The following is a 13,804-nucleotide window of genomic DNA, read 5'->3' as shown; positions in this document are numbered from 1 at the left end:
GCCAGAACTATGCTCTGTTCTGGCGTTTGAACGCCAGACAGATGCTCCTCCAGGGTGTGATTTTTCTTCTGCTGTTTTTGATTCCGTTTTTGATTTTTTTTTTGTTTATTTTGTGACTCCACATGATCATGAACCTAAGAAAACATGAAAAACAATAAAAATAAGAATTAGATAAACATTGGGTTGCCTCCCAACAAGCGCTTCTTTAATGTCAATAGCTTGACAGTGGGCTCTCATGGAGCCTCACAGATGTGCAGAGCTTTGTTGAGACTCTCCAACACCAAACTTAGAGTTTGGATATGGGAGCTCAACACCAAACTTAGAGTTTGACTGTGGGGGCTCTGGTTGACTCTGCTTTGAGAGAAGCTTTTCAAGCTTCCTCTCCATGGTTGCAGAGGGAGATCCTTGAGTTTTGAATACAAGGGAGTTCTCATTCCATTGAAGGACTATTTCACCTCTGTCAACATCAATCACAGCTCTTGCTGTGGCCAGGAAAGGTCTTCCTAGGATGATGGATTCATCCTCTTCCTTTCCAGTATCCAGGACTATGAAATCAGTAGGTATGTAAAGGCCCTCAACCTTTACTAATACATCTTCTACTTGTCCATAAGCCTGTCTTCTTGAGCTATCTGCCATCTCTAGTGAGATTTTAGCAGCTTGCACCCCATAGATTCCCAGTTTCTCTATTACAGAGAGGGGCATGAGGTTTATTCCTAAACCAAGGTCACACAGAGCCTTAAAGATCATGGTGCCTATGGTACAGGGTATTATGAACTTTCCAGGATCCTGTCTCTTCTGAGGCAATGTCAGTTGATCCAGATCACTTAGTTCATTGATGAACAAGGGAGGTTCAACTTCCCAAGCATCAATGCCAAACAATTTGGCATTCAGCTTCATGATTGCACCAAGAAACTTGGCAGTTTGCTCTTCAGTGACATCCTCATTCTCTTCAGAAGAGGAATACTCATCAGAGCTCATGAAGGGCATAAGGAGGTTCAATGGAATCTCTATGGTCTCTAGATGAGCCCCCAGAGTCCTTTGGTTCCTCAGAGGGAAGCTCCTTATTGACCACTGGACGTCCCAGGAGGTCTTCCTCCTTGGGATTCACGTCCTCTCCTCTCCTCACAGGTTCGGCCATGGCGCTTATGTCAATGGCCTTGCACTCTCCTTTTGGATTCTCTTCTGTATAGCTTGGGAGAGTACTAGGAGGGATTTCAGTGATCCTTTTACTCAGCTGGCCCACTTGTGCTTCCAGATTTCTAATGGAAGACCTTGTTTCATTCATGAAACTTACAGTGGCCTTAGATAGATCAGAGACTAGATTTGCTAAATTAGAAGCATTTTGTTCAGAGTTCTCTGTCTGTTGCTGAGTTGATGATGGAAAAGGCTTGCTATTGCTAAACCTGTTTCTTCCACCATTATTAAAGCCTTGTTGGGGCTTTTGATCCTTCCATGAGAAATTTGGATGATTTCTCCATGTTGAGTTATAGGTGTTTCCATAAGGTTCACCTAAGTAATTTACCTCTGCTATTGCAGGGTTCTCAGGATCATAAGCTTCTTCTTCAGAAGAAGCCTCTTGAGTACTGTTGGATGCAGCTTGCATTCCATTCAGACTCTGAGAGATCATATTGACTTGCTGAGTCAATATTTTATTCTGAGCCAATATGGCATTCAGAGTATCAATCTCAAGAACTCCCTTCTTCATAGGCGTCCCATTATTCACAGGATTCCTTTCAGAAGTGTACATGAACTGGTTATTAGCAACCATGTCAATGAGTTCTTGAGCTTCTGCAGGCGTTTTCTTTAGGTGAATGGATCCACCTACAGAAGTGTCCAGTGACATCTTTGATAGCTCAGATAAACCATCATAGAATATATCCAGGATGGTCCATTCTGAAAGCATGTCAGAAGGACACTTTTTGGTCAACTGTTTGTATCTTTCCCAAGCTTCATAGAGAGATTCACCTTCTTTCTGTCTGAAGGTTTGAACATCAGCTCTAAGCTTGCTCAGCTTTTGAGGAGGAAAGTACTTGGCTAAGAAAGCCGTGACCAGCTTATCCCAAGAGTTCAGGCTGTCTTTGGGTTGAGAATCCAACCATAATCTAGCTCTGTCTCTTACAGCAAAAGGGAAAAGCATGAGCCTGTAGACTTCAGGATCTACTCCATTAGTCTTAACAGTATCACATATCTGCAAGAATTCAGTTAAGAACTGAAAGGGATCTTTAGATGGAAGTCCATGAAACTTGCAGTTCTGCTGCATCAGAGAAACTAATTGAGGTTTCAGCTCAAAGTTGTTTGCTCCAATGGCAGGAATGGAGATGCTTCTTCCATGTAAATTGGAATTAGGTGCAGTGAAGTCACCAAGCATCTTCCTTATATTATTATTATTTTCGGCTGCCATCTCCTTTTCCTGTTTGAAAATTTCTAAAAGATTATCTCTGGATTGTTGTATTTTAGCTTCTCTTAATTTTTTTCTTCAGAGTCCTCTCAGGTTCTGGATCTGCTTTAACAAGAATGTTCTTGTCCTTGCTCCTGCTCATATGACAAAGAAGATGGCACAGAAAAAATAGTAATAATAATATGGATCCTTTATACCACAGTATAGGGATCCTTGTGTTAGTAGAAGAAAAGAAGGGAAGAAAATCTGAACTCAGAGAGAGAGGGGGTTCAGATTTTTGGAGAGTTGAAGGAAAGATGTTAGTTTATCAATAAACAAATAGAAGAAGATGAGAGGGGGAAGTGAATTTTCGAAAACAATTTTTGAAAAAGAGTTAGTGATTTTTGAAAATAGTTTTTTGAAAAAGGTTAGTATTTTTTTTCGAAAAAAATTTTTTTTTTAAATAAAAAATAAAAATAATTAGTTAATAAAAAAAGAAATTTTTGAAAAAGAGGGAAGATATTTTCGAAAATTAGAGAGAGAGAGTTAGTTAGGTAGTTTTGAAAAAGTTAAGAAACAAACAAAAAGTTAGTTAGTTAGTTGAAACAAATTTGAAAAGATAAGAAGTTGGGAAGTTAGAGAAGATATTTTGAAATCAAATTTTGAAAAAGATAAGATAAGAAGATATTTTTTTGAAAAGATATGATAGAAATTAGTTTTTGAAAAAGATTTGATTTTTAAAATCACAATTAATGACTTGATTCATAAGAAATCACAAGATATGATTCTAGAACTTAAAGTTTGAATCTTTCTTAACAAGCAAGTAACAAACTTCAAATTTTTGAATCAAAACATTAATTGATTATGTTATTTTCGAAAATTTGGTATAAAAATAAGAAAAAGATTTTTGAAAAATATTTTTGGAATTTTCGAAAATAACTAAGAATTTTGAAAAAGATTTGATTTTTGAAAAAGATTTTGAAAAAGATAAGATTTTCAAATTGAAAATTTGATTTGACTCATAAGAAACAATTTGATTTTAAAAACTTTTGAAAAAGTCAACTCAAATTTTTGAATTTGATGAGAGAAAAAGGGAAAGATATTTTTTTGATTTTTGAAATTTTTATGAAAACATGAAAATTATGCAATGCATGAAATTTTTAGATCAAAACAATGAATGCATGCAAGAATGCTATGAATGTCAAGATGAACACCAAGAACACCATGAATGTCAAGATGAACATCATAGACACAATTTTGAAAAAATTTTAATGCAAAGAAAACATGCAAGACACCAAACTTAGAATTCTTTAATGCTTACGCACTAAGAATTCAAGAATGCATATGATAAACATGAAAAGACACAAAACAAAAAATCATCAAGATCAAACAAGAAGACTTACCAAGAACAACTTGAAGATCATGAAGAACACTATGAATGCATGATATTTTCGAAAAATGCAAGATGCATATGAAAGTGACACCAAACTTATAACATGACTCAAGACTCAAACAAGAAACACAAAATATTTTTGATTTTTATGATTTTCTAATTTTTTTGTATTTTCTTTTAATTTTTTCGAAAATTATTGTGAAAAGTAAGAATAAGGATTTCAAAATCTTCAATATGAATTCCAGGAATCTTGTCATGTTAGTCTTAAAGCTCCAATCAAAGGGTCAGGCATGGCTTAATAGCCAGCCAAGCTTTAATAAAAATATGAGTGTAATTCAGACATGACAAGCCTGACATACCCTATCCAGAAGGATTGGGCATGACTCCACTGAAGTGATTAGCCAATCCCAAAGCAGTTTGGGTATGGCTTTACAGCCAGATAGGCTTCAACATGCTTCATAAAACACTAGAATTCATTCTTAAAAATTTTGAAGCCATAGAATAATTTATTTTTGAAAACATTATTTTTAGTAAAATTTTTTTTTTTCGAAAACAAGTGAGGAATTTTTGAAAGATTTTTGAAAAATTTTTGAAAACAAAACAAAAAGAAAATTACCTAATCTGAGCAACAAGATGAACTGTCAGTTGTCCATACTCAAACAATCCCCGGCAATGGCGCCAAAAACTTGGTGCACGAAATTGTGATGTCCAGGCTCAAACTATTCCTGGCACGTGAGCAACTTGGTACGCGTAATCGTGATTACACATTCATAATTTGTCACAACTTTGATACAACTAACCAGCAAGTGCACTGGGTCGTCCAAGTAATACCTTACGTGAGTAAGGGTCGAATCCCACGGAGATTGTTGGTATGAAGCAAGCTATGGTCACCTTGTAAATCTCAGTCAGGCAAATATAAAGTGATAATGGTGTTTTCGAATAATAAATAATAGAATAGGGATAGAGATACTTATGTAAATCATTGGTAGGAATTTCAGATAAGCGAATGGAGATGCTTTTCGTTCCTCTGAACCTCTGCTTTCCTGCTATCTTCATCCAATCAGTCTTACTCCTTTCCATGGCTGGCTTTATGTGATACATCACCATTGTCAATGGCTACTTTCGGTCATCTCACGGGAAAATGATCCAATGCCCTGTCACGGCACGGCTAATCGTCTGGAGGCATCACCCTTGCCAATGGCTTCATCTTATCCTCTCAGTGAATAATATGCTCACGCACCCTGTCACGGCACGGCTATTCATCTGTCGGTTCTCGATCATGCCGGAATAGGATTTACTATCCTTTTGCGTCTGTCACTAACGCCCTGCAATCGCGAGTTCGGAGCTCGTCACAGTCATTCAATCATTGAATCCTACTTGGAATACCACAGACAAGGTTTAGACCTTCCGGATTCTCTTGAATGCCGCCATCATTCTAGCTTACGCCACGAAGATTCTGGTTAAGAGATCTAAGAGATATTCATTCTAGCTTATTTCATGTAGAACGGAAGTGTTTGTCAGGCACGCGTTCATAAGGGAGAAGGATGATGAGCGTCACACATAATCATCACCTTCATCACGTTCTTGGGTGCGAATGGATATCTTAGAAGAGAAATAAGAAGAATTGAATAGAAAACAGTAGTACTTTGCATTAATCTTTGAGGAACAGCAGAGCTCCACACCTTAATCTATGGAGTGTAGAAACTCTACCGTTAAAAATACATAAGTGAAGGTCCAGGCATGGCCGAGATGGCCAGCCCTCAAAACGTGATCAAAGGATCATAAGGTAATCCAAAGATGCCAAATACAATAGTAAGAGGTCCTATTTATAATAAACTAGCTACTAGGGTTTACATGAGTAAGTATTTGATGTATAAATCCACTTCCGGGGCCCACTTGGTGTGTGTTTGGGCTGAGCTTAAGTGTTGCACGTGCAGAGGCCATTTGTGGAGTTGAACGCCAGTTTTTGTGCCAGTTTGGGCGTTCAACTCTGGTTTTGGATCCTTTTCTGGCGCTGGACGCCAGATTTGGGTAGAAAGCTGGCGTTGAACGCCAGTTTACGTCGTCAATTCTTGGCCAAAGTATGGACTATTATATATTGCTGGAAATCCCTGGATGTCTACTTTCCAACGCAATTGGAAGCGCGCCATTTCGAGTTCTGCAGCTCCAGAAAATCCACTTTGAGTGCAGAGAGGTCAGAATCCAACAGCATCAGCAGTCCTTTTTCAACCTCTGAATCTGATTTCTGCTCAAGTCCCTCAATTTCAGCCAGAAAATACCTGAAATCACAGAAAAACACACAAACTCATAGTAAAGTCCAGAAATGTGAATTTAACACAAAATCTATTAAAAACATCCCTAAAAGTAACTAGATCCTACTAAAAACATACTAAAAACAATGTCAAAAAGCGTATAAATTATCCGCTCATCACAACACCAAACTTAAATTGTTGCTTGTCCCCAAGCAACTGAAAATCAAAATAGGATAAAAAGAATAGAATATACTATAAATTCCAAACTATCAATGAAACAGAGCTTCAATCATATGAGCGGGACTTATAGCTTTTTGCCTCTTGAATAGTTTTGGCATCTCACTTTATCCATTGAGGTTCAGAATGATTGGCATCTATAGGAACTTCAGATTTCGAATAGTGTTATTGACTCTCCTAGTTCAGTATGATGATTCTTGAACACAGCTTCTTTATGAGTCTTGGCCGTGGCCCTAAGCACTTTGTTTTCCAGTATTACCACCGGATACATAAATGCCACAGACACATAATTGGGTGAACCTTTTCAGATTGTGACTCAGCTTTGCTAAAGTCCCCAATTAGAGGTGTCCAGGGTTCTTAAGCACACTCTTCTTTTGCTTTGGACCTTGACTTTAACCGCTCAGTCTCAAGTTTTCACTTGACACTTACACGCCACAAGCACATGGTTAGGGACAGCTTGGTTTAGCCGCTTAGACCAGGATTTTATTCCTTTAGGCCCTCCTATCCACTGATGCTCAAAGACTTGGGATCCTTTTTATTTGCCCTTGCCTTTTGGTTTTAAGGTTATTGGCTTTTTCTGCTTGCTTTTTCTTTCTATTTTTTTTTCTTCTACATTTTTTTTTCGCCTATTTTTTTTTTCTTTCTTTTTTTTTTCTGCAAGCTTTGTTCTTTGCTGCTTTTTCTTGCTTCAAGAATCATTTTTATGATTTTTCAGATTATCAAATAACATGTATCCTAGTCATCATTCTTTCAAGAGCCAACATATTTAACATTCTTAAACAACAACTTCAAAAGACATATGCATTGTTCAAGCATACATTCAAAAAACAAGAAGCATTGTCACCACATCAATATAATTAAGCTAAGTTCAAGGATAAATTCAAAACTCATGTACTTCTTGTTCTTTTGAATTAAAACATTTTTCATTTAAGAGAGGTGATGGATTCATAGGACATTTATAACTTTAAGACAAAGTTACTAACTACTAATGATCATGTAATGAAGACACAAACACAGATAAGCACATAACATAGAAAACGAAAAACAGAAGAAGTAAGAACAAGGAATGAATCCACCTTAGTAATGGTGGCGTTTCCTTCTTGAAGAACCAATGATGTCCTTGAGCTCTTCTATCTCTCTTCCTTGTCTTTATTGCTCCTCCCTCATTGCTTTTTGATCTTCTCTTATTTTGTGAAGCATGATGGAGTGCTCTTGATGTTCCACCCTTAGTTGCTTCCAATAATTGTGTGGAAGAAAATGTATCCCCTGAGGTATCTCAGGGATCTCTTGATTTGCAGTCAAATGTTCTACCACTGAGCTATAGACCCTTGATGGAAGCTTTTGTCTTCCCTTTCCTCTTTCTAGAGGTTTCTCTGGCCTTAGGTGCCATCAATGGTTATGGAAAAAATGAAAAAGCTATGCTTTTACCACACCAAACTTAGAATGTTGCTCGCCCTCGAGCAAAAGAAGAAAGAATAGAAGAAGAAGAGGATATGGAGGAGATGGATGGCTGTGTGTATTCGGCCATATGGGTGGGATTGGGTGGGAGAGAGATGTTGAATTTTGAAGGTAGTGGGTGTATGGATGTGAGTGGTAAAGGGTTAATAGGGGAGAGTGTTTATTGGGAATAGAGGATGATTGAGAAGAGAGAAGAGAGTGAGTGGAGGTATGTGGGGATCCTGTGGGATTCACAGATCCTGAGATGATCCTGTGGGGTCCACAGATCCTAAGGTGTCAAGGCATTTACATCCCTGCACCAATTTAGGCATGCAAAATGCCCTTGCACACAACTCTGGGCGTTCAGCGCCAGGATGGTGCCCATTTTGGGCGTTCAACGCCCCTTTGCTGCCATTTCTGGCGTTGAACGCCAGAACCATGCTTGTTCTGGGCGTTCAGTGCCAGGATGCTCCTATTCTGGGCGTTCAGCGCCAGAACTATGCTCTGTTCTGGCGTTTGAACGCCAGACAGATGCTCCTCCAGGGTGTGATTTTTCTTCTGCTGTTTTTGATTCCGTTTTTGATTTTTTTTTGTTTATTTTGTGACTCCACATGATCATGAACCTAAGAAAACATGAAAAACAATAAAAATAAGAATTAGATAAACATTGGGTTGCCTCTCAACAAGCGCTTCTTTAATGTCAATAGCTTGACAGTGGGCTCTCATGGAGCCTCACAGATGTGCAGAGCTTTGTTGAGACTCTCCAACACCAAACTTAGAGTTTGGATATGGGAGTTCAACACCAAACTTAGAGTTTGGTTGTGGCTTCCCAACACCAAACTTAGAGTTTGACTGTGGGGGCTCTGGTTGACTCTGCTTTGAGAGAAGCTTTTCAAGCTTCCTCTCCATGGTTGCAGAGGGAGATCCTTGAGTTTTGAATACAAGGGAGTTCTCATTCCATTGAAGGACTATTTCACCTCTGTCAACATCAATCACAGCTCTTGCTGTGGCCAGGAAAGGTCTTCCTAGGATGATGGATTCATCCTCTTCCTTTCCAGTATCCAGGACTATGAAATCAGTAGGTATGTAAAGGCCCTCAACCTTTACTAATACATCTTCTACTTGTCCATAAGCCTGTCTTCTTGAGCTGTCTGCCATCTCTAGTGAGATTTTAGCAGCTTGCACCCCATAGATTCCCAGTTTCTCTATTACAGAGAGGGGCATGAGGTTTATTCCTGAACCAAGGTCACACAGAGCCTTAAAGATCATGGTGCCTATGGTACAGGGTATTATGAACTTTCCAGGATCCTGTCTCTTCTGAGGCAATGTCAGTTGATCCAGATCACTTAGTTCATTGATGAACAAGGGAGGTTCAACTTCCCAAGCATCAATGCCAAACAATTTGGCATTCAGCTTCATGATTGCACCAAGAAACTTGGCAGTTTGCTCTTCAGTGACATCCTCATTCTCTTCAGAAGAGGAATACTCATCAGAGCTCATGAAGGGCATAAGGAGGTTCAATAGAATCTCTATGGTCTCTAGATGAGCCCCCAGAGTCCTTTGGTTCCTCAGAGGGAAGCTCCTTATTGACCACTGGACGTCCCAGGAGGTCTTCCTCCTTGGGATTCACATCCTCTCCTCTCCTCACAGGTTCGGCCATGGCGCTTATGTCAATGGCCTTGCACTCTCCTTTTGGATTCTCTTCTGTATAGCTTGGGAGAGTACTAGGAGGGATTTCAGTGATCCTTTTACTCAGCTGGCCCACTTGTGCTTCCAGATTTCTAATGGAAGACCTTGTTTCATTCATGAAACTTACAGTGGCCTTAGATAGATCAGAGACTAGATTTGCTAAATTAGAAGCATTTTGTTCAGAGTTCTCTGTCTGTTGCTGAGTTGATGATGGAAAAGGCTTGCTATTGCTAAACCTGTTTCTTCCACCATTATTAAAGCCTTGTTGGGGCTTTTGATCCTTCCATGAGAAATTTGGATGATTTCTCCATGTTGATTTATAGGTGTTTCCATAAGGTTCACCTAAGTAATTTACCTCTGCTATTGCAGGGTTCTCAGGATCATAAGCTTCTTCTTCAGAAGAAGCCTCTTGAGTACTGTTGGATGCAGCTTGCATTCCATTCAGACTCTGAGAGATCATATTGACTTGCTGAGTCAATATTTTATTCTGAGCCAATATGGCATTCAGAGTATCAATCTCAAGAACTCCCTTCTTCATAGGCGTCCCATTATTCACAGGATTCCTTTCAGAAGTGTACATGAACTGGTTATTAGCAACCATGTCAATGAGTTCTTGAGCTTCTGCAGGCGTTTTCTTTAGGTGAATGGATCCACCTGCAGAAGTGTCCAGTGACATCTTTGATAGCTCAGATAAACCATCATAGAATATATCCAGGATGGTCCATTCTGAAAGCATGTCAGAAGGACACTTTTTGGTCAACTGTTTGTATCTTTCCCAAGCTTCATAGAGAGATTCACCTTCTTTCTGTCTGAAGGTTTGAACATCAGCTCTAAGCTTGCTCAGCTTTTGAGGAGGAAAGTACTTGGCTAAGAAAGCCGTGACCAGCTTATCCCAAGAGTTCAGGCTGTCTTTGGGTTGAGAATCCAACCATAATCTAGCTCTGTCTCTTACAGCAAAAGGGAAAAGCATGAGCCTGTAGACTTCAGGATCTACTCCATTAGTCTTAACAGTATCACATATCTGCAAGAATTCAGTTAAGAACTAAAAGGGATCTTTAGATGGAAGTCCATGAAACTTGCAGTTCTGCTGCATCAGAGAAACTAATTGAGGTTTCAGCTCAAAGTTGTTTGCTCCAATGGCAGGAATGGAGATGCTTCTTCCATGTAAATTGGAATTAGGTGCAGTGAAGTCACCAAGCATCTTCCTTATATTATTATTATTTTCGGCTGCCATCTCCTTTTCCTGTTTGAAAATTTCTAAAAGGTTATCTCTGGATTGTTGTATTTTAGCTTCTCTTAATTTTTTTCTTCAGAGTCCTTTCAGGTTCTGGATCTGCTTTAACAAGAATGTTCTTGTCCTTGCTCCTGCTCATATGACAAAGAAGATGGCACAGAAAAAATAGTAATAATAATATGGATCCTTTATACCACAGTATAGGGATCCTTGTGTTAGTAGAAGAAAAGAAGGGAAGAAAATCTGAACTCAGAGAGAGAGGGGGTTCAGATTTTTGGAGAGTTGAAGGAAAGATGTTAGTTTATCAATAAACAAATAGAAGAAGATGAGAGGGGGAAGTGAATTTTCGAAAACAATTTTTGAAAAAGAGTTAGTGATTTTTGAAAATAGTTTTTTGAAAAAGGTTAGTATTTTTTTTCGAAAAAAAATTTTTTTTAAATAAAAAATAAAAATAATTAGTTAATAAAAAAAGAAATTTTTGAAAAAGAGGGAAGATATTTTCGAAAATTAGAGAGAGAGAGTTAGTTAGGTAGTTTTGAAAAAGTTAAGAAACAAACAAAAAGTTAGTTAGTTAGTTGAAACAAATTTAAAAAGATAAGAAGTTGGGAAGTTAGAGAAGATATTTTGAAATCAAATTTTGAAAAAGATAAGATAAGAAGATATTTTTTTGAAAAGATATGATAGAAATTAGTTTTTGAAAAAGATTTGATTTTTAAAATCACAATTAATGACTTGATTCATAAGAAATCACAAGATATGATTCTAGAACTTAAAGTTTGAATCTTTCTTAACAAGCAAGTAACAAACTTCAAATTTTTGAATCAAAACATTAATTGATTATGTTATTTTCGAAAATTTGGTATAAAAATAAGAAAAAGATTTTTGAAAAATATTTTTGGAATTTTCGAAAATAACTAAGAATTTTGAAAAAGATTTGATTTTTGAAAAAGATTTTGAAAAAGATAAGATTTTCAAATTGAAAATTTGATTTGACTCATAAGAAACAATTTGATTTTAAAAACTTTTGAAAAAGTCAACTCAAATTTTTGAATTTGATGAGAGAAAAAGGGAAAGATATTTTTTTTGATTTTTGAAATTTTTATGAAAACATGAAAATTATGCAATGCATGAAATTTTTAGATCAAAACAATGAATGCATGCAAGAATGCTATGAATGTCAAGATGAACACCAAGAACACCATGAATGTCAAGATGAACATCATAGACACAATTTTGAAAAAATTTTAATGCAAAGAAAACATGCAAGACACCAAACTTAGAATTCTTTAATGCTTACGCACTAAGAATTCAAGAATGCATATGATAAACATGAAAAGACACAAAACAAAAAATCATCAAGATCAAACAAGAAGACTTACCAAGAACAACTTGAAGATCATGACGAACACTATGAATGCATGATATTTTCGAAAAATGCAAGATGCATATGAAAGTGACACCAAACTTATAACATGACTCAAGACTCAAACAAGAAACACAAAATATTTTTGATTTTTATGATTTTCTAATTTTTTTGTATTTTCTTTTAATTTTTTCGAAAATTATTGTGAAAAGTAAGAATAAGGATTTCAAAATCTTCAATATGAATTCCAGGAATCTTGTCATGTTAGTCTTAAAGCTCCAATCAAAGGGTCAGGCATGGCTTAATAGCCAGCCAAGCTTTAATAAAAATATGAGTGTAATTCAGACATGACAAGCCTGACATACCCTATCCAGAAGGATTGGGCATGACTCCACTGAAGTGATTAGCCAATCCCAAAGCAGTTTGGGTATGGCTTTACAGCCAGATAGGCTTCAACATGCTTCATGAAACACTAGAATTCATTCTTAAAAATTTTGAAGCCATAGAATAATTTATTTTTGAAAACATTATTTTTAGTAAAATTTTTTTTTTTCGAAAACAAGTGAGGAATTTTTGAAAGATTTTTGAAAAATTTTTGAAAACAAAACAAAAAGAAAATTACCTAATCTGAGCAACAAGATGAACTGTCAGTTGTCCATACTCAAACAATCCCCGGCAATGGCGCCAAAAACTTGGTGCACGAAATTGTGATGTCCAGGCTCAAACTATTCCTGGCACGTGAGCAACTTGGTACGCGTAATCGTGATTACACATTCATAATTTGTCACAACTTCGATACAACTAACCAGCAAGTGCACTGGGTCGTCCAAGTAATACCTTACGTGAGTAAGGGTCGAATCCCACGGAGATTGTTGGTATGAAGCAAGCTATGGTCACCTTGTAAATCTCAGTCAGGCAAATATAAAGTGATAATGGTGTTTTCGAATAATAAATAATAGAATAGGGATAGAGATACTTATGTAAATCATTGGTAGGAATTTCAGATAAGCGAATGGAGATGCTTTTCGTTCCTCTGAACCTCTGCTTTCCTGCTATCTTCATCCAATCAGTCTTACTCCTTTCCATGGCTGGCTTTATGTGATACATCACCATTGTCAATGGCTACTTTCGGTCATCTCACGGGAAAATGATCCAATGCCCTGTCACGGCACGGCTAATCGTCTGGAGGCATCACCCTTGCCAATGGCTTCATCTTATCCTCTCAGTGAATAATATGCTCACGCACCCTGTCACGGCACGGCTATTCATCTGTCGGTTCTCGATCATGCCGGAATAGGATTTACTATCCTTTTGCGTCTGTCACTAACGCCCTGCAATCGCGAGTTCGGAGCTCGTCACAGTCATTCAATCATTGAATCCTACTTAGAATACCACAGACAAGGTTTAGACCTTCCGGATTCTCTTGAATGCCGCCATCATTCTAGCTTACGCCACGAAGATTCTGGTTAAGAGATCTAAGAGATATTCATTCTAGCTTATTTCATGTATAACGGAAGTGTTTGTCAGGCACGCGTTCATAAGGGAGAAGGATGATGAGCGTCACACATAATCATCACCTTCATCACGTTCTTGGGTGCGAATGGATATCTTAGAAGAGAAATAAGAAGAATTGAATAGAAAACAGTAGTACTTTGCATTAATCTTTGAGGAACAGCAGAGCTCCACACCTTAATCTATGGAGTGTAGAAACTCTACCGTTAAAAATACATAAGTGAAGGTCCAGGCATGGCCGAGATGGCCAGCCCTCAAAACGTGATCAAAGGATCATAAGGTAATCCAAAGATGCCAAATACAATAGTAA

The 13,804-nt window shown here is 37.6% G+C and overlaps 2 non-coding genes across 2 annotated transcripts; both read left to right on the top strand.

Moving 5' to 3' along the window:
• The first annotated feature begins 1,897 nt into the window (after positions 1-1,897).
• On the top strand, positions 1,898-2,005 carry LOC148579517 (small nucleolar RNA R71). Its single transcript, XR_015898779.1, has one exon. It is a non-coding gene; the product is annotated as a small nucleolar RNA R71 (small nucleolar RNA).
• Positions 2,006-10,115: 8,110 nt separating this feature from the next.
• Positions 10,116-10,223, top strand: LOC148579516 (small nucleolar RNA R71). The gene has a single exon (XR_015898757.1). It is a non-coding gene; the product is annotated as a small nucleolar RNA R71 (small nucleolar RNA).
• Positions 10,224-13,804: the final 3,581 nt, after the last annotated feature.

Source organism: Arachis ipaensis, chromosome B10, assembly GCF_059453495.1.
Source record: "Arachis ipaensis isolate K30076 ecotype BB chromosome B10, ASM5945349v1, whole genome shotgun sequence".
Taxonomy (NCBI): Eukaryota; Viridiplantae; Streptophyta; class Magnoliopsida; order Fabales; family Fabaceae; genus Arachis; species Arachis ipaensis.
Note: the sequence above shows the minus strand (reverse complement) of the source record. Positions and strands in the feature narration are given on the sequence as shown.